The sequence below is a fragment of the Xenopus laevis genome, chromosome 3S (assembly GCF_017654675.1).
Source record: "Xenopus laevis strain J_2021 chromosome 3S, Xenopus_laevis_v10.1, whole genome shotgun sequence".
NCBI classification, from domain to species: Eukaryota; Metazoa; Chordata; class Amphibia; order Anura; family Pipidae; genus Xenopus; species Xenopus laevis.
Genome location: NC_054376.1, coordinates 104,736,493 through 104,763,483, shown reverse-complemented (window position 1 = coordinate 104,763,483; position 26,991 = coordinate 104,736,493). Strand labels below are relative to the sequence as shown.

The window sequence follows — 26,991 nt, the reverse complement described above, 5'->3', positions numbered from 1 at the left end:
AATTAAAGTGATACTGACCTGAATTGTTCTGGGGTAATGGGGTAATGTTTTTCTTTAACAACTACACCCCCAATGGCACACAAATTAATTCTCATTCATGTGTAGTGGCTGCAATTATTATTTTCATTATACATATATTTTTCATGACCTGGGCAGCATTAAGGCCACCTGTCTTACCCTTTCCACTTAACCCTGTATGTAATCGAATGACTACAATCAAGACACTTGGAGCCCAGGATGGAGTTTAAAAACTGCAGCTTTATTAATCATATTAATATGAGCAACATGTAGCTGTAGTATAACATCAACCCCACGGGAATGCTTGCCTAACCAGTTAATCCGCCGAATGAACAGGCCACTGCCATGCTGACCACCCAAATGCACTGCACTTAGATGGGTAAGTAGTAGTGAATGGTCTCACTCAACCTTACCTCCCCGGCCCCTTACCCAGAGAGGCACCATCACAATCCACATATTTGGGACTATATCCACATTACCTCACTCCGGCAAGCATTCCCGCGATAACCAAGCTGCCATAGTCGCATACTTACCAACTTACCAAATGTCAAGAATTCTAAAAGTCAAGGGTGGGAGGACAGGATGCTGCTTCCACCTTGCTGATCACACAGACTGGAGGAATACTGGTCCAAGCTGCATCTCCCTGCCTGGTAAGCCCTCTCCATTCTGCTCCTAACCAATCTTGACCCCTCTCAAAGCTTCCCTCCACTTACGCTTGTTCGGGAAGTCCTATTTATGAGTTAACTTGGACATAGCAGTGATGAGAGCGGCATACATGACATGGGCAAAGACAAATACTTGCTGTCTTACCCCAAACTGGCCTAGAAATAATCCACTATTTTACCATCCATTTTATTGATGAAGTCTTTTCGGCCACAGCTTTATTGCACCAAACATAAGTTAACAATACATAAAATAAATATGTAAATAACATTTGCATATTAAAAACAATGTAAACATAACATATCAACAGTGATGAATCAGTAAAGTATTATCCTCTGCAAGATCCCTGGCAATGGATGGACCCAATTAGGTGCATGCAATCATACCAGCCACCAGCCGCTTGTGCCTTCCAGCATGGTGGGTACCCTGGATTGCATGCTACAACTAATACAACATTTCCTTCTAGAGACCTTAGAGAGGAATACCACCAACCGAATCCCATTAACCAACTTGGGACTTAAAAATCCAGGGTAAAAATCCAGCTTCTCAACTAAATCTCCCCATTGCCAGGGACCTCACATTACATCCTGATCATCCAGTCCCAATACTCACCATTCTACCTCGACTTAACTTGTGCCCCACTAACCCAGGCCACAATTGTGACAACTAGCACAAAGGGTTAATTCAAAGGAAGGAGGGTTGGACTCCTTTTTCTCTTTCCAAAATGGATGCCTTCCTTAGCTGTCACTTCTTTAAATCCACTACACTCCACCCACCCAACTACGTAACTAATCCCCTGCCTGGCAGCTTTGTCCCGGCCCTGTCATGTACCCTCAGACAGCATATACTGTCCTGGGCTATACTTTACAAACTCATTATAGCTAGGCCTTTGATTCAATTCATTTATATAAATAAGTAATTCTATTGTCCTTCCCTAAATCCACATTCATGCCCAAAATGTGCACTGGCAATGAAACTAGGTTTCTACAAGTCAGACCTAAACTGCTGTCCTGAATATATATGTATTCATAGTAGATCCTTTGTCATAACATGTTATCTCACTTTCACCCACGCACAGACTTGTTCACTGCAGCCCTGCAGATTGCCCCAGGCACAGTGCCTCATCTCAATCATCAATCAGTGACGGGACATGGCAGTGTATACTGTGATGGGCTGAAATGATGAAATATAAAGCAATGGGAACTAGAACCAATTTTTATTACACTTAAAGTTAGTTAAATAAGCCAGCATGAAAACAATTTTGCTTAGCAATTAAAAAGAGATAATTAACAAGAATACTAGATATAAGAAAATTATGAAAAACAATACCTACTGGTGTTATTCTTACAGGAAATGTAAGTGTATCTGCATTGAATTCTATAGTTGTTTACACTATTATTCAAAAAAACATTATTAAGAATTCTCCAAAATACATAGATTTTTCTGGCTGATTTGTCTTATATATCTGTCCTAATAAGACACTACATTATACTGTACTTGTTAATTACTTTTGCATGAAACCATGTTTATGGCAAATCAATTCCTGTACCTTTAATGAATGAGACTGTTTATGCAACTGACTGCTGGGATATTTGTGGCCCTGCAACTGCATTTGTGGTCATTAACGGAATGGGTGGTTGGTCCAAGCTAGAATATTTCAATCCGTGGAGAAGAGCCCAAAACCACCGCTGCCTCCTCAGTATAGGATGGTTTTTCAGATCTTATCTGCCATGTGAAATAAAGCTGTAGAGAAAAACTCCTAGCTATAGCCCAAAAGCTTTATGATCAATTGAATAATCTCCTCTAGATTTACTATATATATCTGTCTTTAGAACAGCTTTAACAATGTTTCTTCTAAGACTTTCTTCCATAAATCTGTTTCTACAATAGCTTACTGTGAGAAATATTGCTTAATTGCTTCTTGAAACCATATCAGAAAAACGCTCCCTAGGGTGTCCCCAAAACAGCACCACAGTACAAAAGCTTATTTTATATTTGAAAAAAAAAGGCTTTGGTGAAAAACTACAATCACCAATAATTGGGTTATATTGTTCAGTAAAAAGGTGTTTTATATATCTTGCTCCATATCCTTTAATCTTTTAGTTAATGTCTTACATTATTCCCATGTTAAATAATGTACATCAAAAATAATGAGCACATGGCACTGCATGGTGGATTAAGCATATTCATAGATCGTTTCCTATGAAAGCACTGAAGCAAGGTTACTTTCTATTCTGAACCTGATCTGTAGTATTTGCAGTAGCGACAGGAATGTAGGATTTGAATACGATTCATCTGTTTTTATTTTCCTAACAATGCTCCATATAAGGGTTTCATATACATCATATTTCAATTATATAAGACATCATATGAAGGATGGAGAATATTATGTGACAGGTAAAATGGGGTCATGACTGCTCCATTGAAATATGCCCCAGATGCCCCCTCATAGCTCATGCATGTAGATACGGTTCTGCGATTCGACAGCCTGTTTAGCCTCCACTCTGATCCGATCATTGGGCCCTAGGGCCCATGATTGGATCAGCCTGATATTGCTCACTTCAATGTGGGCAGTGGAGAGATCCGCTTGTTTGGTGACATCCCTTCAAATCCTATGGGGTAGATTTACTAAAGGGCGAAGTGACTAACGCTACCGACTTTTTGCTTTCGTTACCGCTTGCAGGGACATTGCCGATTTACTAACAGGCGCAGGCCCCAATTCGCTTGCGAAAGAGACTGGCGCTAGTGGTCATTCACACCCTATCGCCAGGCGACTTTTCTAACATATGGAACATTAACTATACAGTGGACTCATGTGTTGGGCATTAAAACAACTCTATTGTTTTTATTAAGATTCCCTGGACATGTGTAATTAACAGTGGAAATGTAATGTATTAGATGCAGCATGTAACATAAAGACGTCCATTCAACTTTAAATTTCCCGCCATATGTAAATTAAGTTGAGCGCAAGACCTCTAGCGAATTTGCGCTAGGCAGAAATGAACACTAGCGCCTCTTTGCTTTGAATTGCTCGCATTGCTGAAGTAACGCTAGCAAAAATTCTCCAGCGTTCGGCACCCAGGATGAAACTCCCCATGTTAGCGAATTAGCATTGTCTGGACGAATTTTTGCCTGGCAAAGTGTTGTGATGGGTGCAAAGCGGACACTGGAGAATTTTTACTGGTTAGTAAATCTGCCCCTTATACTGTGTGTCTGTAGGAAGGGGAGATAAAATGTGTTCATGATCTGAAAGGTTTGAATATCTTGATCTTTCATGATTTTGTTTGGTGATTCTACAGCTCGGAGTAGACCGTTTGTGTGTAGAACTTCATTGGAGGTAGATATTGATATATTTTGCATGGCTTCTGTGGATGAAAATAGGCTACACATCTTCCTCTTGTTCCCTTAAGAATTTCTGGGGTTGAAATAGAGCAGACTTTTTTTTTTTTGGAAGCTGAAAGTTCTTTCAATAGAAGATATTAACATATTAACGTTTGTTAGTTAATCTCTCTGAGCTCAGTGCAACATAAAAATACAAAAATAATCTATTATTTTTTCAGTTTCCTAAATTCACAATTATTGACATAAAATTGTATTTCTACATAGTTTTCAAAGAAGCGGGCAATTTAATATTATTATACAGTTTATATACCTAAACTTTGTGAGGTATAAAGAGTGATCCAAATACACTCTAAAACGACTGCTTTCTAAACTAAGGTCTGTTGGGCTTAATGAAGTCTTTGCACGTGGATAGGAAACTGGCTACAGGATCGGGTACAGAGGGTGGTTGTTAATGGGACATTCTCTACTTGGAGTAAGGTTCTTAGTGGGGTCCCCCAGGGCTCGGTATTGGGTCCACTTTTATTTAACTTGTTCATTAATGACTTAGGGGAGGGTGTTGTAAGTAATGTATCAGTGTTTGCAGATGACACAAAATTATCCAGCCCAATTAATTCCATCCAGGATGTGGCATCCTTGCAACATGATCTTGATAAACTGGCAATCTGGGCAGCTAAGTGGCAAATGAGATTCAATGTTGATAAATGTAAAGTCGTGCACCTGGGATGTAAGAATATCCAAGCCACTTATACCCTTAATGGGACTGCACTAGGCAAATCCATTATGGAAAAGGACCTTGGAGTCCTTGTAGATGATAAACTTGGCTGTAGCAAGCAATGCCAGTCAGCAGCATCAAGGGCAAATAAGGTCTTGAGCTGTATTAAAAGGGGCATAGAGTCACGGGAGGAGGGGGTCATTCTTCCACTGTATAGAGCACTTGTAAGGCCCCATCTAGAATATGCCGTACAGTTTTGGTCTCCATCACTCAAACAGGACATTATTGTATTAGAGAGGGTACAGAGAAGGGCAACTAAGCTGGTAAAAGGTATTGAAAATCTTAGCTATGAGGAAAGACTGGCCAAATTGGAGATGTTCACGCTGGAGAAGAGGCGCTTAAGGGGTGATATGATAACTATGTATAAATATATAAGGGGATCATATAATAGTCTCTCTAATGCTTTATTTACCAGTAGGTCCTTCCAGCTGACACGAGGTCACCCATTCCGATTAGAAGAAAAGAGGTTCCGCCTAAATATTCGGAAGGGGTTTTTTACAGTGAGAGCTGTGAAGATGTGGAATTCTCTCCCTGAATCAGTTGTACAGGCTGATACATTAGATAGCTTTAAGAAGGGGTTGGATGGCTTTTTAGCAAGTAAGGGAATACAGGGTTATGGGAGATAGCTCATAGTACAAGTTGATCCAGGGACTAGTCCGATTGCCATTTTGGAGCCAGGAAAGAATTTTTCCCCCTCTGAGGCAAATTGGAGAGGCTTCAGATGGGTTTTTTGCCTTCCTCTGGATCAACTGGCAGATAGGTAGTTAATAAAAAAAAAAAAAAAGGTTGAACTCGATGGACATGTGTCTTTTTTCAACCTTACTTACTATGTTACTATGTTACTATGTTACATAGGGCCTCTGATTATATTGTTTTGACTTTCATCAAAGACATCTAAGATAATGAAATAGTTCAGACAGTGATGTAGATATATTCATCATGGATAGTGTAACACTGTCTGAGAATAATGATATAGCTGGTTTACCTCATAGAATAAACTGAGATTAGACTGACTTCTTCTGGGGGTTCCAAGAGATACGAAAATGGAGGGAACATCTGTATGTTGTGCCATTAATGAGGATTAGTGATGAGCAAATCTGTCCTGTTTAGCTCATTACTTGCTGAAAAACTTGCGAAAATGGCAAAAAATTCACGAAACACATTGCAGTCCAAGGGGCCGATTCACTAACTTCGAGTGAAGGATTCGAAGTAAAAAAACGTCGAATTTTTGTGCTCCTCGACTATCGAATTGGCGTAAATTCGCCTGAGTAGAATGATTCGAATAGATCGAGCGCAAAAATGCTGCGACTATTCGCCATTCGATAGTCGAAGAATTGGATCGAGCGCAAAAACGCTGCGACTATTCGCCCATTCGATAGTCGAAGTACTGTCTCTTTTAAAAATACTTCGACTGCCTACTTCGCCACCTAAAACCTACCGAATTGCTTTAAAAGCCTATGGGAAAGTCCCATAGGCTTGTTTTCCAAGTTTTTGATCGAATAAAAAGGCATTCGATCGAATGAAAATCCTTCGAGCGAATATTCGATCGAGCGCCTATTCGCCTGGCGAATATTCGCCAATTTGACTATTCGCCAGCGCGTAAATTCGCCCGAATTGTCTATTCGATTCTATTCCCCAGTCGAATTTCGAGGGATTTAACCCCTCGAAATTCGACCCTTGATGAATTTGCCCCCAAATGTTTTCATGTGCAACTATTTGTTATGCTTTTCTTTCTTACTCCAAATGCTCTAAAGTCAATGGGGCAAATTTACAAAAGGGCGAAGTGACTAACGCTGGCGAATTTTTTGATTTTTTTTGGGGGGGTAACCGGCTTCCCCCTACATTTCCTAACATATGGCACATAAACTATACACTGGGCTCATGTGTAGGGCAATATAACAACTTTATTTTATCTTAATAAGGTTTCCCGGGCTTGTGTAGTGTAATGTATTTTCTGCAACATATGTCAATTGAACTTTAACTTCCCGCCGTATGCAAATTAGGCAACGCTAATGCAACTTCGCTTTGCTTGGCGCAGTAATGCTAGCGAAACTTCGCAACTTCAGATTTTAGTGAATTAGTGTTGCCTAATCTACGCCTGCGAAGTGTTGAGCTGTGTGCGAAGCTGTCGCTGGCGAATTTTCGGAAGATGAATTTGCCCCAATGGGCGTTTTTCCGTGTACCAATTTTTTTGTCTCTGCAACTTTTTGTCCAAATGCATTAAAGGTAATTAGTGTTTTTTTATTGCTTACTCCAAATGCATTAAAATCAATGGGCATTTTCTTTTTTTTTTGTGGAGACTTTTTTGTCTCAGCTGCAAAGTTTATCACAGCAAATTTTTGCAAAAAAGTTGCAGATGAAGTGCGCAATATTGCAGCAAATCCATGCCTGTCATAAAAAATTATTACAATCAGAATTATAATAGAAAGCAGGACAAATCCAAGGCAGTAGCTATGACTGCAAAGTGCTTTTATTGGGGAAAAATGCTCCACAACATGTTTTGGGCGTTGGCTGACTGTATCAATTTGGGTGTGGACACACCTACACGTACTAAAGGTGAGCTACAGCCTATTTATAATTGATAAAAAACTTATTAGGAGGAAAAATAGCCACTTGCTTTCAATATGATGGCAGGAGTGTACAAAGTCAACCTGATTGGTTTAGAAAGTATGAACGCATGAAAAGGGGAGGTTGGAAACTATTTTTGAATACAAGTGGGACATAATTGCCCTTTACTAGTACATTAGAGGACATTATAAACAGATAACAAGGAATATTCTTCATGCAGAAAAGACAGGAGGCCAACATTTTACAGAACTCTCATTTGAAACAATACTGAGCTTGCCAGCTGATATAGTGATGGCATTATTCCATTGATACCTTAAAGAGGGGATTGGATGGCAACCAAAATATCCACGGCTACAGTAACATTTATTCTATGTATGCACAGTCTTAGGGCGTAGAGCTTTGTCAAAAACAATGTCCACTATATTGAGCTAATAAAGCTGATAACAGTCCCACTGGTGGGTGTTGCCTGGGTTACTAACCCCAAATTATTTCTACCCTATGGAGCACAAAACTGCTTACAGTAGCCCTTACCCTACACTTCTAAACTGTGCTTTAACTAGAAATATTCTTGCACCCAGTTTACTTATTTACAGGGCACATCTTTCCAGCTTGCACCAAGGTGATCCTCTACTTCAGGACGATTCTTTTACTTCTTTAATGAGCCTTCTGTCTCCAGTTTCCACAGAGACACCTGTGAACCAAGGGGAAGGTTCCGCAACTGTAAAAGGATTTACATTTAACACATCCCTTCACTTTGATAATCTTGTTGTGTTACACTAAATATGTACATGATTCATAGACCTTGAAGCCAATATCAAGCAAGTTATAAACACAACAAACTGCCAGTATGTTATTACTAATTATGTCTGACCTTGAAGCCATTCTATGTGACTACGTGCTGCTCCTCTTGCAGCAATAAAAAGATTCTCATTAGGGAGCTATAAACTACCATGAATTATATCTTAGTTGTTTCCAAACTGGTACAGTATAAAAAAGTAATGGAGGTGTCTGAACAGCCGGAACCACATGAGGGAAACCAGCGAGAGTACTCACAGGAGAGATCAGATAGAAACAAGTTATTTAGTGATGCCAGAAAACTTTATTAATGAGATAAGTGAGAGATCTTAGTTTAATATAATGTAATCAAGAGATGTCTTCCTGAAGCACGTCGAGGATGATAAAAATAACGATTTCTGTAAATATTTACTGAATTGCTAAAATGCTTCTCCAAAACATTTATAAATAAACAAAATACATTAACATGACAGCCACAGAGCATACAATCACCGAATAGTTTGGAAATCTACACATCGAAAACTCTCTCATTGATTTTCAATCTTTTGGACAATCTGTAAGTCTGTAGGTAATAGTACATACAGTAACTCATGTCTAGCACTACTGTTTTGGCTGCTATTTTCTTTTGAAGAGCATCACCCGTGTAGAACCATAAATATCCTGCATACTGCAATGTGGTTATATTACAATATGCTAAAGTAATCTTACTCATAATTACAGATTACAAATTAACATAATTATATACAAGGAAAAACAGCAATGAAACTATATCATTGTAGAAAACAAGTTTTGGACTTTCAACTGAAAACAATTGTATTCAAACAATAACCAGCAAATTTTAAAATGTGCTGTGGGCAGTTTAAAAAAAAAGGCACAGTAACATAATGTGAAAACTTTTTTAGACATAACCTGGGAAGAATACCATAAAACTGGGTAGTCAGATAACTTGAAGATTTCAGAATCCATCTATAATTTAGTCTAAAATGTCAACATCAGGGAATCATACCATACCAAAATAACCAGCGTAATAAACTTGTGAGACAGACCTGCATCACCATTGATCCCCTAAATGTGAAGACTGACCATGCAAAACAGAGTTTGACGGCACAACTACCTGCAGTGATTATTGCAATGGTACAATTCCATAGTGAGAATAGCTAACCAAACACACTAAGGTTAAGGAGAAAGAAATACTATATATGCTCATAGTTAAAGTATCTTATCAGCCTTTATGCTCCTGCCTATAATTACATTCCCAGCACTGTATTCTTCACCATCCCTACATTAAGGGGCATATTTATCAAGGGTCGGATTTCGAAGTTGAAAAAAACTTTGAAATTCGAATTTAAACCCTTGATAAATCTGCCCCTAAATGTGTTGCCTTTGTTTTTAAATGGAGTCAGTGACCCCCTTTTGAAAACCAAAAGAGTCTGAAGAAAAAGGAAAATAATTTTAAAAACTATAAAAAATAAATAATGAAGACCGATTGAAAAGTTGCTTAGAATTTACCATTCTATAACATACTAAATGTTAACTTACACCCCTTTAAGTGTGTAATGTGTTAAAGAAAATATTGAAAAGTATCATTAATATTGCTCTGTGGAAATAAACTTATTTTTTCACTGCAGGTTTAGGATCACTATTCTACTTTACTTTTATGAGATCGAGAAATTCATTAGCGTGGTTTATTCCCTGTGGAGCCTAAAATGCTTTTAACAAAACTGTACACCTCACAGATCACCCTGACTGCCAATTTCATGATGTTTCTGCATGTCAACAAACAGCTTGCCCATAGGCTGGTACCTCTGGGATTTGAGCCAAGATTCTACCTGCGTATCTTGTTATTCCAAGCGTTTGAAGTAATACATCCCACATAAATTCTAAATGCTCTATTGTGGTTGAATATCATTTTAAGATTCAGCAATCTGGTTTCTATTACTGCTGAACAACTTGTAGAAAAGCAAATATTATTTTCTATTTTGTTTTTATTGCTTTGCATATGATGATGAGTAATTCTTATTTCCATGCAAAAAAATCCTGTTACAAGATTATGTAATGTATAATTGTGAGATTGTTCAAACATTGTGCGTCAACTTGATATTTTGAGTCAATTTAAGCAAAGAATTCTCTTGTTTCCCCCTTTTTCTTTGTAATAAAAAACAGTAGCTTGTATTTGATGGTAATTAAGATACTTAAAGGGATTCTGTTATAATTTTTAAGGTGTAGTTTTTTTTCTAAATTACACTGTTTACACTGCAAATAATTCACTGTACCATAAAAAAAATGTCATTCCTAATCCAACAACTTTATTTTTTAAGTTGTAAAATTAGTAATGTAGGCAGCCATCTCAGGTCATTTTGCCTGGTCATGTGCTTTCAGAAAGAGCCAGCACTTTAGGATGGAATTGCTTTCTGGCAGGCTGTTCTTTGTCCTAAGCAATGTAACTTAATGGGGTCACAGTGGGACATGGGTTTTTATTATTGAGTGCTGTTCTTATATGTACCAGGGAGCTGTTCTCTGTTTACCTTCCCATTGTTCTACTGATGGGCTGTTGGGGGAAAGGGAAGAGGGTGATATCACTCCAACTTGCAGTGCAGCAGTAAAGAGTGACTGAAGTTTATCAGAGTACAAGTCACGTGACTGGGGGCACCTGAGATACTGACAATATGGGGTATATTTATTAAAAAGAGAAGTTAGAAATCACCACAGTCCGCTAGAGTGAACTTTTAAAAGGCTTATTTATCAAAGGGTGAACTTTCACTTTCACCCTTTGATAAATAAGCCTTTAAAAATACATAGTAACAAAGTAACATAGTAAGTTAGGTTGAAAAAAAGACACTGCCAGTTGATCCAGAGGATGGCAAAAAAAAAAAAATCCCATAGAAATTAATGGAAAGAGGCGATATTTCACTCTAATGGACTGTGGTTATCTCTAACTTCACTCTTTAAAAAGATATACCCTATGTGCAGACCCAAGTCAGATTTCAAAATCAGATATAAAAAAATCAGTTTGTTTTTTTAAAAAATGGATTTCAGTGTAGAAGTCTGCTGGAGCAGCACTATGAACAGAGGCATTTTGAAAAAAACATGTTTTCCGATGACCTTTAAATAATACTTGTGGCAAAGCAATCCTATTGGTTTATTTTAGGGATGCACCGAATCCACTTTTTTGGATTCGGCCGAACCCCCCGAATCCTTCGTGAAAGATTTGGCCAAATACCGAAACAAATCGGAAGTGGAAAACATTTTTTACTTCCTTGTTTTGTGACAATAAATCACACAATTTCCCTCCCGCCCCTAATTTGCATGTGCAAATTAGGATTCCGGTTCAGTTCGGCTGGGCAGAAGGATTTGGCTGAATTCGAATCCTGCTGAAAAAGGCGGAATCCTGGCCGAATCCTGAACCGAATCTAAGGGGCAGATGTTTCAGGGGTCGAATTTCAAGGGGTTAAATCCCTCGAAATTCGACTGGGGAATAGAATTGAATAGGCAATTCGGGCGCATTTACGCGCTGGCGAATAGTCGAATTGGCGAATATGTGCCAGGCGAATAGGCGCACGATCGAATATTTGCTCGAAGGATTTTCATTTCATTTTGAATGCCTTTTTATTCGTTCTAAAACTTGGAAAACAAGCCTATGGGACTTTCCCATAGGCTATTAAAGCAATTAGGTAGGTTTTAGGTGGCGAAGTAGGCAGTTGAAGTATTTTTAAAAGAGACAGTATCGAATGGGCGAATAGCCGCAGTGTTTTTGCGCTCGATCCAGTACTTCGACTATCGAATGGCGAATAGTTGCATCGTTTTTGCGCTCAATCTATTTGAATCATTCGATAGTCGAGGAGCACAAAAAACTGCTCGAAATTCGAGCTTTTTTCCCCTCTATTCATTCACCCGAGCTTGGTGAATGGGCCCCTTAATGATTTATAGCAGACTGGTCTGGTGATCCACATATGCCTATTGCATATACGGGTCACAAATAATGCCTTGGAGCAGTAATAATTGTCCAAGGAGTTTGGTATAGCTCACAAATTAACAATAGGATATATTAAAAGTTAATCTTTGCTGGGAGACAGCCCACATAAGTGTAATCACAAAAGTTATAATTTAAAAAATAACTGATATGCCAAATTCAATTTGTCAATTAAATCTGTATCCTTATTTTTAACTAAGTAAAAAATGAATGGCACAGGCATATCCCTCTCCTGCTAATTTAAAGTATTTGCTTGCAAAAATATATTTTAAATGGCATATTTAAACGTTTCTGTGGAATTTTAGTAGAATAACTATGGCACAGGGAAATTTGGCTTCATTTAGTAGAGACAACATGCTCTATTATGGATTATGAAAAGCTGTCTTAATATGTTTTTGATGTTTAATACATACAGTAATTCTTTCTATTGCTTCAGCTTCAAGTTGTCTAAAGAAACAGATTTCTCTTACAATTTTGTCTCCTGCTGACACAAGCCTGAATCCTTCAGATGATTTTTCTCAACAGGGAGTCTCGAACTGCTCATTTGGTAGAGATTAATCAAATAGATGTAGTTTGCCCATTTTTTACCAAATGAAATATATTCCAATCCACAAAGGTGAAGCTTTAAACATCAACGCTTCTGAATTAGAGATCAATTGTATTCTTGAAACCTTTTTGGGTCATCTGACTAATGTAGAACATTCCCACTGGAATGCAAATACCAATAGTACATCTCTTTTAAAGAAACAGTAAATGTTTATAAAAAATTGTCAGTTTGTTCCAAATCAACATTTTACTCTCATATTGAATGCTTTTGGAATGTATATTAATATTTGTTTTATCACAGATTTTTTTGCGACTTTAAAGTCCTAGAATCACATATTCATCACTGCAAAATATTATAGACAAACATGTTGGTTGTTCTTATTTTTGATCATAACATAAAATGAGTCATTTAGGCAGGTATAAAGAAGACTTGCAGTTTAAAATAGGCAGCAATAGTTGAATGAAGAGATGCTAAAGGTAAATCGTTTCTTCCTGTTCTAGAGCATAGTAAAAGGCAACAAGCAGACAACCTGTCTTTTATAAGCGCTGTTATATAAAACATGGAGCTACACCATGACTTCTTACCTTACTTTACCCAATGGCACTGCAACCCTTGAAGAGCCTTATCCTCCTTTATGATTCTGCTCCATTGTTCTCTATCTTGTGTCTTGTTTCTCCATCCTCTCCCCTTTCCCCAGATCAGGTCTTCTTCATCCAGACACTATCTTCTTGGTCATCCAGCACTTCCACTACCTTGTGGGCTGCTATTTATTTGTTTCTTCGGGGTCCTGCTGCTATCCAACCTTTCCATATGTGCTAACCACTGCAGTCTACAGATTTTCACTTCCTTCACTATATTTACAAAAATTGTTATATGGCTCGATGACCTCAGTGTTAGAGCTTCTTCTTCATATTCCATCTTCCTTTACAGGCCCATTTATCTTTCTCAAAACCCTTCTTTCCAGGTTTGTTGTAGCTTTTCTTCATTTTTTTTAATATCTAGAATTCTGTTTCATACGGTAAGCAGTAAGTACAGCTTTCAGCATTACTTTCTAAATTCTTAATTTTTCTGGTCAATCAGCTTGATTTCAGAATTTCTTGTAAAGAATAATTGTATTTATTAACCACAGCTAACCCTCTTTCTCTTGTTTGTTTTGGCATCTATTATAAGCTATGACTGTAAAAAAGTAAATACCTTCTACTCCTGAGTAAGTTTAGGTGGTAGATGTTTTTGTAATATTAAAGCCCAAAAGAATGAAGTAAACGAAGGGCATGAAGTACTGTATATATATATATATATATATATATATATATATATATATATATATATATATATATATATATATATATATATATATATATATATATATATATACACCAGAGCCATAAATAATATATAGGTGTTGTATTGGTTACATTTACAATAAGGGCTAAACTTGTAAAACATGATTGACTCAATATACACAGAGTCCACCTGCAGATTCATGATCCCCTTCAATAGTCAGTACTGTTCTAAGTCGCCCATCAAGGACACAGTGACGGGGTTACAAACCAACCCTTCATTGCTGTACCATTGGTGTAACATCTTCAGAGCGGGTCTTATCAGTACTATGTATGGTTTAACTGTTTCACAACTGTGGGGGCCTCTAAAGGAGCTGCAACTCCCTTAGCCAATGTTCAAGGCTGTTCTTCAAGCTGGAGGTACGGCTCCCACACAAATGTTTTTCTGCCTTTTGCATTGTAATAACATGTGGTGTAGAAGGGTACAAAATAACCTCCCTGTTCTTTGTTGTGTATTGTGCCTCTTTGGAGTACAGAATCCACGCAGCTCGTGACAATAAACTCCAAGGGGCAAATTCACTAAGATCCGAAGTGCGCCAGCGATAGCTTTGCCACACTCCGCCGCACTTCGCCAGGCGTAGTTTTGCCAGCGCTACGCAAATTCACTAAAATGCGAAGTTGCACTCAGGGAGGCGAATGGTAGCGAAGTTGACGTTAATTAGTCAAGCAACGCAAAGTTACACTAGAGATGCCTAATTTGCATATGGTGCCAAGTTAAAGTACAATGGACGTATGTGTAGCACCAAATACATTACACTACACAAGCTGGGAAAGCTTCATAATATAAAATAGAGGTGTTATTTTGCCCTATACATGTGCCCACTGTATAGTTTAGGTGCCATATGTTAGGAAATGTAGGGGGGAAGGAGGGTGCCCCCAAAAAAATGTATGATCTTTTTAAGCCTATCACCTTTAAAAAGGTAAGTGACGCCAGCGTTTTTTGGGACTTAGAAAAAATTTGAACTTTTTTTGAAGCAAGCCCTATCTACTCTATTGCACTTCGCCTGGTCTCAGTTGGCGAAGGCAAGTCTGGCGCATGAGTTAACGTTCATGAAAATCCGCAAGTTAGTGAATTAGCGTAGTTACGTCCCTTCGCCATATAGCAAATTAGCCTGGCGTAAGGGTGCGAAGTAGCGCTAGAGTAGGCCCACTTCGCTAGCGAATTTACGCCAGCGCCCGTTAGTAAATCGACGAAGTAACGAAATGACGTCACGCTGGCGAATTTGCGCTAGCGTTAGCCACTTCGCGCTTTAGTGAATTTGCCCCCAAGTCTCTACCTCAAGTGATCTCCAGTTTCATATAAATTTCCACTACTTTTTGATGCTTTATGGGCATTTCTTTGTGCATTATTGCACTGTATTTTGCCTATAAATCCTCTGGACACATTTAGCTAGTGCGCTACTGTATGTTGCACAGCCCATTACCAAAGTAATATTCCAAAGTTGCCCTTATATGCATTTCAATTTTCATTTATTGTCTGAAGCCTTTGTAATCAACAAATAGCATTTTTTGTAGGTTAAGAAAGAAAATGAACTAACAGGTGTGTTTGTCATTAATATACAAGTTCTTTTTTCTGCCAAAGCAATTGTTTTACTTGGCTGAATCCCAGACCTCATGTTTTACATCCCACAACTCAAATCATCTGTACCATGTTACATAATGGATTAAGATAATTCTTAGATAATTGCTATGGAGGTTAAAGCAGTTCAACATACAATGTTTGTTTAATTTGTCACTGGAATAACAGCGCTGGCTTTCTTTCCAAAAGAATGAGGAAGGGGCCTTAAACTGTTGCATTTGAACAGATACAAACCTCACTGGGGTCTTCCATTGGCATTCAGTTCTAATCTGCAATGCCATCTGTTTAGCTAGGCTCAAAGCCAGATTAGTATATTAAAGCAGTATGGGATTCATAATTGCATTGTTCGTCTATTGTAAATACTGCCTAACACTGCACGAAGTCAGTGGAGTGAAAGTGTTGCCTCGGCTACAATGGATTCTACAGTTGGATTAAATGAGTTGTAGTAACCACAGATCAGCATAGAGAGCTAATGAAATCATAAGTATACATTGCACAGCTGTGATGGGTAATTATGTGTTGCTTTGCATAAAAGGAAAACCCATTTCATATAAAAGGGGTTTCCATTTTTTTTACATTATATTTTGCAGCATGATGAGAGTCCATGCCGACATTAAGATAGAAATGTAAATATATCCAAAGTATTCTAGATGTTGTCTAAATGAGAAGTGGATAGTAAGGTCCACTCACACACCCTGGCCTTCAAGAAGTAGATGCCTGGTGCCCGGTGTTGGAGGGATCGGCACCCTCCCAAACAAACAGGTTCCAAATATACACTCGAACTCATGGCTGATTCAAGCCAGTGTATATTTGGAGTCTAAATGAGAAGACCTGCCTTTTTAGTTAGCTGCTTTCTTTTCTATGTAATTGATTTCAACAACACGGTGCCATTTAATGAGTATGTCATATGAGTGGAGGACTTATAATTGCAGTGCTGACCTGGAAAACCAAAGGCCCGCCAGATAATGTGATATCAAGAACGCACCAATCGGAACCCTAAATTGTTTCTTCTTATTGAGAATCTAACCCCTTTTTGGCCACCCCCCTGGTGCCAAGGTTGCACATCACATAATTCTTACCGATGCAGGTCCTGAGTCCCCTTTGCTAAGTGAAAGGTACTGGGAAACTCCTCTCTGGCAGTGCCTCCACCTAATGGGATCCAGGAATAAATCTGCAATTGGCCCAATAGGAGAACATTCACTTACACACTTTATTCTGTATAACAAATAACTTTATATAATATTAAAGGTCAAGTAAACACATTTACATTTCTCATTACACATCCCCTGTGAAATATATACAGTCCAAGATCCTGACCCTCCTTACCAGGCAAAGTCCCATAACTCCTTTGGCAGACAAGAGTCTTAATTCCCTTTTCCCAAAGAGTGCAATTTCCCAGGTAGTGTTACCTGCCCCATTACTTTTCCCAACTGGACAAAGTGCTGCTCCCACATGGAAGGCACACAAAAAGCCTGTTTCTCCAAACAGGAGATCGCTGGATCCTTATCCTTTCCTACCCCTTCCCTCAGGTAACACTCACCCCGAAGGAGTCGCACAGACGGGTAGTCTCACACAGAGCTGAGAGGCATCCACAGCATTGATCTCTTTATAGGCTCCAGACTCTCCCAGTCGAGAACATAACAAGGCTTGAATCCTTCGGGTGTTTTGCTCCCAACACTCTCTATAGCGTGAGCTCTCCCGACATCCATGGCTGAACTGCAGCTCTCAACACTCTCCATAGTGTGAACATGAAAATCCGGCAATCCAAACTTCAAATCTTCTTGGTTGAGCTTTCAAGCACTGGGGGATCCTGCCAAGCCTTGGCAGGCCTATCGAACTCCTTTTTTGCCTACATTTTGCCAGATAGGATTCACTATCTCCACAGTGAAACAAGGTTCAGCAGCAAGACAACAGCAAAACTGTAATGGCTGTGAGCACATGGCATTCTCCTTTTATATTGGTGCACAGCGGCACCTTGTGGCTGCCTTTGGGATAAGTCATGCTGCACCAATCAAGGGCTCTGCCCCTTAGGAAACCCTGTCTCTCAGCCATTAGGCTCCGACTGAAGGGGAAATTAACCCTGCGGGGTCCCTACAAGAACAACCCTGGTGTCCCTACATTTGAGAGGTTCATTGTTAACGTGTAATTGATTAATGTAGCCTAGATATCAGTTTACTGAAGTCTGTGGAAAACATTCATTTCATACATAGAGATATCACTGCAACCAGAATGGCAGCTTCCGAAAAGACACATTCAGGACGAATTCTGTGTGGGCAGCTATGCCCCTCTGAATGTTCCATTTGTTGAATTACTGCAAGTAAAAGCTTTATAAGAGCAAAGTGTGCTGGCGGAACATTTATATCCCTGTGCTGTTTACAGCTCAGACTAAGCTATTATCTATTGCTCTTGCTCTCCCATTTACACTTTGAAAATTCTTTTTGAGAAACTCTCCCTGACAGGTTTTTATAATTAACTGCTTCCCTGCATCCCCCATCTTGTTTGTGGCTATAAATTTGGCCTCAGTTTTTTCCCTGACCCCATTACAGACTCCTAAACTAACTTTTTTCTATCTTTCTCACTGCTGAGAATAAATACAACACAAACATTACCTGGAGAAGGTAAAAGAAAGATAATGCTCTGCACTCCAGAAAGGGCAAAGAACCCACTCAGGCCAGGGCCCACTGGGAAAAGTCCAGTACCCTGACAGGCCAGTTCAACACTGTATAATAGCCACTGATTTTTTTGACAAACCAATTTTGGCTGGCATGAATGGTATCTCAGCATTTATTGACTTTTGAAAACTTTTTCTTTAGATAAAGTTGATTCTAGAAAAAACCTTACTCATTTCATGCCATCACTGTCCTTTTATTTCTTGAATCTGTATGTGTGGCATCCTTTTGGTCTGATCTCCATGTTAAAGGTTCAAAGCTAGTGTACCTTAGCCCAACTTGTATAGTGGTGAATTTACCTCTGATACTATAGCCTGATTTGGCAAATTCCTTTGTGTTAGATCATCATTTCATTCTAATGTTACTCATGAATATGTGTACTTTGTTGAATATTCACCCCATTACATGGAAAGTTAAAATAATTATTGTTTTTCCTACAACCCTAGATCCCCTTTACTATAACCTAGAATTAAAGAGCCACTTCCTAGTGTACACCAGGTTTTACCTACAGCCTATGACAAATGTAGCAGACTTTGCTCTGTATACTACAAAATGCTGTTAGACATTTCTCTTGTCCCACCTCTTTACTTACATGTGAATCTTTAGTAACAGGAATCCTGCATGTACTAGAATGTTACATAAAAGCATAAAAACCTTCACGTACAGTAACAACAGGAGAGCCTTAGAGCATGCAAATGTTGCTATTTTTAAGCAAATATTGCAATTGATGGTTCTTCTTAGAATAACTATGATAGGGATGTTCAGACGTGCATAAACACCACAGATGTCTTCTGTATTATATAAGATGTATAACCACCTCTGAGATATTTAAACTAAAGTTCCTTCCAGCTCTGTACCATTATATTTTCATGGAACTCCACCATGAAGATGGATAGATAGATAGACAGACAGACAGACAGACAGACAGACAGACAGACGGACGGCGGGACGGACGGACGGATGGACAGACAGAAAGATAGATGATAGATAGATAAATAGAAAGACAGATGGATAGATAAATAGATAAATGATAGATAGAAAGACAGAGAGATAGATAGATAAATAGATAGATAGATAGATAAATGATAGATAGAAAGACAGAGAGATAGATAGATAGATAGATAGATAGATAGATAGATCGATAGATAGATCGATAGATAGATCGATAGATCGATAGATAGATAGATAGATAGATAGATAGATAGATGATAGATAGATAGTAGATAGATAGATGATAGATAGAAAGACAGAGAGATAGATAGATGGATAGATAGATGATAGATACCGTATATACTCGAGTATAAGCCGTCCCGAGTATAAGCCGCGGTACCTAATTTTACGTCCAAAAACTGGGAAAGCTTATTGACTCGAGTATAAGCCTAGGGTGAGAAATGCAGCAGCTTCTGGTAAGTTTCAATCAAAAAATTGAGGGTTTCAGCTCCCATTAGAGGTGCCGGCATCACGTTTTTGGATGTCGGCGACCATTCTTGGATGCCGGCGAATATTCTTGGAGACAATTCTTAGACGCCAGCGACCGTTTTTGTGCTTGACCCGAGTATAAGCCGAGGTAGAGTTTTTCAGCATATTTTGGGGGCTGAAAAACTCGGTTTATACTCGAGTATATACGGTAGATAGATAGATAGATAGACAGAGAGATAGATGATAGATAGATAGATAGATAGATAGATAGATAGATAGATAGATAGATAGATAGATAGATAGATAGCACTAAAAGAAATCTGAGCACACAACTTTATTTAATCACATGTCATTCCACACTTGTTTTAATGACACATATGAGCAGTTGTCCAATAATTTCAAGTAAATCTGTTTGGAGTGCCTTTCTAAATGGTATTAATCAAATGTTAATCCTAGAGATTGCAAGGAGAAATGGCAGAGCACATTACACGGTTACAGTTGCATATGAGGCACAGTTTATAGGTTTAGTGTTTCTTTAATATTCCGACAACATTATTCCATTCCTGCAACATTATCTGAGCTCCTATTTTTAGCTGTTAGCCTTTACATTTTAATGTCTGCTTCAGAGATGTCAATCATACACATACATATTACAGTGAATTTCCATCTATTTTGAGTGATTCACCTTTGACAATTGCACATTTGTAATGGGGCTTCTGTGACATCATAAGTGCACTTTGAGATAGAAGCACAGTTGTTAAAAATCACTTCGATTTTAATGGGTTGTTATTCTCTAAGACAGCAAATTATTATGGTAACTTCTATCTTTAAATGGATGGAAACAACTAGGATATAGTGCAAAGCAGTCCTATATGCAAAAGGACCACGTACTAAAGGCAAAAACAAGCTTCAAATATTTATAGCTTTTCTCCGATACTTAGCTGTTTGCTTTTTATTAGTACTTTCAAGGCTCTGCTTTGAATTCTTACATTTTATTTTAATTTCCTTTTGTTGGTTATTGTTGTCTTAAATACACTTTCAGGATGACTTTGCAACTATTTGGGCATAACTAGGCCCTTCATGTTTAGTTACAAATATATTGTGAGGTAGTGTAGATAACAGTACAAATATACAAAGCTTTCGTGCACATTATTTTCCTGCTTTGAATCCAGCACTGTGCATTGACAAGTAACCTGTAGTCCACTCAGATGAATGCTTTTATCAGATGAATACTTTTATAAGCAGACCATTAAATACTGCCTACTGATTAAACTAATATCTGCTTTAAAGGATCACACATAAAAGCACATGGATTATAATAATAAAGGGGACAGTTCGACATGAGTTCAACATGAGTTCAATGAATAGGGTTTGTGCTGTTTGTTATTTTTGGAGCTAAACAGGAGCTCCCCTGTGTTTTAGGGATGGGCACATTTTTTCGCCTTGTTTCACTGCGAAAATGACGCCCATAGACTTTAATGGGCATCTGCGACATTCGCCGGCGGTGAATTTATGCCGAAATGAAACGGGTCAAATTTGTCCATCCCTACTGTGTTTGGTTCTTGCAAAGTTACTAACAGGCTGATGACTGGTAAAATCAACTGAATCAAACAAATCAACACAAAAGGATAAGTATTTTTAATTAACTGTTATTTTAAAGTAAGGTTTCTATATTTAAGTACTGGAGTTTGATTGTTAAAGGGATACTGTCATGGGAAGACATGTTTTTTTCAAAACACATCAGTTAATAGTGCTGCTCCAGCAGAATTCTGCACTGAAATCTATTTTTTCAAAACAGCAAACTGATTTTTTTATATTCAATTCTGAAATCTAACATGGGGCTAGACATATTGTCAGTTTCCCAGCTGCCCCCAGTCATTTGACTTGTGCTCTGATAAACTTCAGTCACTCTTTACTGCTGTACTGCAAGTTGGAGTATCACCCCCTCCGCCCCCCCCAGCCCAACAACAGAACAATGGAAAGGTAACCAGATAGCAGCTCCCTAACACAAGATAACAGCTGCCTGGTAGATCTAAAAACAACACTCAATTGTAAAAGCCAAGTCCCACTGAGACTGATTCAGTTACATTAAGTAGGAGAAATAACAGCCTGCCAGAAAGTAGTCAAATCAAATCAATAAGGTGCCACACTTACACTAAATCGCCTTTTGCAGCGTCGGGTGCACAGCTGTGTTCCTCTCTGCCCAAGGAAAAGTTCCACTGTAAAGCAATAATTCCAGCAGCACTCCGATATGTGAATCAAAGGTTATTTATTCATGCCATTAGCAGAGCGACGTTTCGTTTAAAGGGCTGGAATAGCCTGAAACGTCGCTCTGCTAATGGCATGAATAAATAACCTTTGATTCACATATCGGAGAGCTGCTGGAATTATTGCTTAACCTGCCAGAAAGTAGTTCCATCCTAAAGTGCAGGCACAAGTCACATGACTGGGGCAGCTGGGAAACTGACAATATGTCTAGAAAAAAACATGTTTCCCCATGACAGTATCCCTTTAATGTTTTTTTCTGTCTTGGGTGCTAAATAGCAAAGTTTGGTGTGATATTGTGCTACCAGCCAGTTTGCTACAAACTGCTTTACTTTGCAGTTACTGTATTTTTCCCTCAGTTTAAGGTGAGTGGGGTTTGATTAGTTGCTCCTGAACAGACTGTATAAATAGAACCCCTGGAACTTCAGTGGAGCTTGCTCTAGTGGATAGCTACTCTTAAGTGTTTGCTCTTTAAGTGAGTGCTCTGCAAGTAGAGTTTCAAATTAAAGGAGGTTCAAACTAGGTCAAAAGTTTTTTAAACTCCAATTTTTTTTATTCCTGTTTTTTGCTCTATAACTGGGTTAATGAGTGTTAGCAAGATTGAAAGGTCTGACCCAGTGCACAGTCTGCCATATGTATGCAGATTTGGAGCAATAGTTCCAAACTGCTTACCTCTGAGGCAGTTGTGGAAAAAATACTATGTTGGAGGCTCGTGTTAGAGCCCTAGAACAACAAATTGCAACACTGTGGTCAATTGACAATCATGAGAGGATTATTTTGCTCACTGAGCAGGACCTAGTGGGGTCAGATAATTTGGGGGGGGGCAGAGAACAGCAGCAGGATGATTAGGCAGGGTGACAGTAAGAATATCTACTTTCCTTAATAGAAGGGGGGTCCACTGTACTATGGGAAAGAATGGCTAAGAGGTTGGAGGAGTGTTTAAACTAGGCAAGAGGTGGGGTTAGTGGGTGACCTAAAAAATTATGGGGAAGCTAGGGTAGACTGGGCAGTGGGATTAGTAAAGGGTCATGGGGAGGATTGAGGGGGACATACAGTTTACCAGATAAGGAGGTCCCTCTGTTACAAGGAAAACAAACTAATACTAACTTAAGATATAATTCTCAGTTAAGTAATGTAAATTTGAAAAGGAAAAGTAGTAACCTCCCCTGTATGCAGAACAGAAGAAGAGGGCGCCTGTAAGCTCCGCTGCGCTCACTCTGCATTTGCAGTCTCTATTTCTAGAGGGAAAAGAATTCAGGGGTAAGACTGTGAAAGGAGGAGGCAGCGAGGGGGGCAACGGAGGGGGCCAATGGGGACTTATCATAATGGGGGGTTTAGTTCTCCTTTAATGACCTGGAGGAGGGCATTGAAATATTGTTTCTATTTTTGCTGATGATACAAAATTGTGCAGAACTATAGGTTCCATGCAGGATGTTGCCACTTTGCAGAGTGATTTGACTAGATTAGATTAAACTGGGCAGCAAACTGGAATTTGCAGTGTGTTGGGAGTTTCCTTAATTAAGAAGGATCTAGAGTTTTTTGTAGATAACAAGTTGACTAATTCCAGGCAGTGTCATTCTGTGGCTACTAAAGCAAATAAAGTTCTGTCTTGCATAAAAAAGGGCATTAACTCAAGGGATGAAAACATAATTATGCCTCTTTATAGGTCCCTGGTGAGGCCTCATCTGGAGTATGCAGTGCAGTTTTGGACTCCAGTCCTTAAGAGGGATATAAATGAGCTTTAGAGAGTGTCATGGTTAGGGTTGTTTTCTCTGGAAAAAAAAGACACTTGCATGGGGACATGATTGCACTTTACAAGTACATTAGAGGACATTATAGACAAATATCAGGGAATTTTTTTTTTTACCCATAAAGAGGATCACCGTACCAGAGGCCTCCCCTTTAGACTAGAAGAAAAGAACTTTCATTTGAAGCAACGTAGCGGGTTCTTCACAGTCAGGACAGTGAGGTTGTGGAATTCTCTACTGGGTGATGTTGTGATGGCTGATTCTGTTAAAAGATGATTCTGCTTTTAAGAGTGGCTTGGATGATTTCATGGACAAGCATACTGTAATATCCAAGGCTTTTGTTATAAAATATATAGTTAGTATAGATATGGGTATATATAGTTTATGTGAGTGTACAGAGGGGTCAGTGTGTATATGGGTGTTGGGTTTTATTTGGAGGGGTTGAACTTGATTCACTTTGGTCTCTTTTCAACCTGATTTAATTATGTAACCATATATGTAAGGTAGATGTAAGGTAGGTAACAGACAAACATAGAGGACATTTGGGTTCCGTGCTATGTTTAACTAAGGCACTAACAAGAAAATGTTTATTTTAAGTTCCCCACAAGTCCTTTTAATTGGAATCATCTAAAACAAGGGGGTATACTGCCCCTTTAAGGAAATGAGGTGATGATGAATTGTGCGTCATTCCAAAAGTTTTGCTTGTAGAACAAAGTTGATGATATTGAATCATCCTTCCGAGTCCTACCCGAAGGCATGGGCTCCGTTGCCCAAGCTGTTCCCAGCTACTGCCAGCGAACAGCTCGAACGGGTGGGTCCCCCTTCGCCGAAGCTAGGGAGGGCCCACCACCCCGCCCCCCCGAAGGGGTTTGGGGACGTTTGGACTCCCCTTCGCCGAAGCTAGGGGGAGTCCCGTCTACCCTGGGTTCTGCCGAAGCTTCCCCCAGGGCGAATCATGGCCTGCGAGTCCAGCCAAAAGACCGTGACCCCATCCAGGGTGCTCAAACCAGACACAAAAAAGGTGCTGGAGTGGGCGGTGCAAGGCCATTGGTTGCCTTTTGCAAGGTTCTGGTTGGCAGCCAGAAAAAGAAAAGACTTCCCGCCCACCGAATGGTAAGAGCAAAGGAAGTGAAGCTTGATTAAGCATGGGTGCATGTGCATCTCCCCCGACTCAAAATGCAAGTCAGGGGCCACCCTAATGGGAGCACAGCGGCCCAGCTTTCATCAAGCTTCCGCTTCTCAGCCTAGTCCAGAGGACCAATGGTTTCTCCGTTCTTCAGATAGGATCATTAGAACAGATACTCCTCTTTGGTCTTGCCAGCCAGTGGACCAAGTGTTTCCCAAAAGGTACTACACTTGATCTTAGCCAAAAGGCCGAGAAGCGATCGTTGATGCTTTATCTCATTAAAGACTCTTTGGCTTTAGACAAGCAATAAAGAATTGCTTTTGTTTATAAAATGTTGTTTTTTTGTTCGGGGTTCTGAATCTGTGTGAGTTCAGAATCGATGGTGCTCTTCTCAAATAAACTGTATCTTTTCACCTCAAGTGGTCTCCTTTTCTTGAAGTTCCACAACCACAACAGTTACAATTAGTGTTTGGTGAGGTCCTCTGTGTAACATGACTATCCCTAAAGTATAAGGATTTTATAAGTAACCGTGGATTTGACCATATAAAAGCACAAGGCTAAAGGCCAGGTGCATTATAACACGTCATGGAACTCCGAGGTTACTTCTAATACCCTCATATTTTCCAACAAGGGGTACTTTATTTATTATAATACACAAGTTTTAGAGAGTCATTTGACAAAAATTACATCACTACTCACCGTTTATAACTGATGACATCACTAAGACTGGTTTATGAAGATATAATTTACAGGATATCCATGGCTTTTGTGTATTATGAGGGTATTAGACATCACCTTGGAGTCTGTAACTGAACATTCTGAGCATTCAGTTCCATATATGTAGTTGCAAGATATAATTTTTAATTTTAAAGGGATACTGTCATGGGAAAAAACATTTTTTTCAAAATGAATCAGTTAATAGTGCTGCTCCAGCAGAATTCTGCACTGAAATCCATTTCTCAAAAGAGCAAACAGATTTTTTTATATTAAATTTTTAAATATGACATGGGGCTAGACATATTGTCAATTTCCCAGCTGCCCCAAGTCATGTGACGTGTGCTCTGATAAACTTCAATCACTCTTTACTGCTGTACTGCAAGTTGGAGTGATATCACCCCCTCCCTTTTCCCCCCCAGCAGCCAAACAAAAGAACAATGGGAAGGTAACCAGATAGCAGCTCCCTAACACAAGATAACAGCTGCCTGGTAGATTTAAGAACAACACTCAATAGTAAAAACCCATGTCTCACTGAGACACATTTAGTTACATTGAGAAGGAAAAACAGCAGCCTGCCAGAAAGCATTTCTCTCCTAAAGTGCAGGCACAAGTCACATGACCAGGGGCAGCTGGGAAATTGACAAAATGTCTAGCCCCATGTCAGATTTCAAAATTGAATATAAAAAAATCTGTTTGCTCTTTTGAGAAATTGATTTCAGTGCAGAATTCTGCTGGAGCAGCACTATTAACTGATTCATTTTGAAAAAAATGTTTTTTCCCATGACAGTATCCCTTTAAATACAAGACTTTGCTTATTAACCATTTCAGTAACTCTGTTTAATTCAGAGGTGAGATCTATTTTGTCTTTCTGTTTTTAGAACCAAGATTAACGTGGAAGGTTAATAGTTAAATAATGCACCTGAAAAATTATCTTTTTAAAACAGTATCTTACCAGCACTTTAGAAATACAGTACTGCCAGTGCTGTAAATGTAAGCTAAGCAAATCAAAGATTTTCAAGGTTTTACTCATTTGAATGTTTTCTTTACAAGATCCAGGGCCGATAGAGAAACATTCAGTAAAAAAAATACCAAACGTTTTGCATTTAACTATTTCTTTTCCGGGCTGTATTTGCTCTTAGAACTCCATTTCTGGTATAAATATTGTGACATGGATGTACTCTTTTGGAATACTGTATATACTCGAGTATAAGCTGACCCAAGTACAAGCCGAGGTACCTAATTTTACCTACAAAAACTGGGAAACCTTATTGACTCGAGTATAAGCCTAGGGTGCATTCCAGTATACACTGTGTTGTGATATCTGTACATACACACATGGGATGCAATGAGAGAGAGAGAGAGAGAGAGAGAGAGAGAGAGAGAGAGAGAGAGAGAGAGAGAGAGAGAGAGAGAGAGAGAGAGAGAGAGAGAGAGAGAGAGAGACAAAAGCACT

The 26,991-nt window shown here is 39.0% G+C and overlaps 1 pseudogene; it reads right to left on the bottom strand.

Moving 5' to 3' along the window:
* Window positions 1-24,954: 24,954 nt before the first annotated feature.
* On the bottom strand, window positions 24,955-25,081 carry LOC121402300 (annotated as a pseudogene).
* Window positions 25,082-26,991: the final 1,910 nt, after the last annotated feature.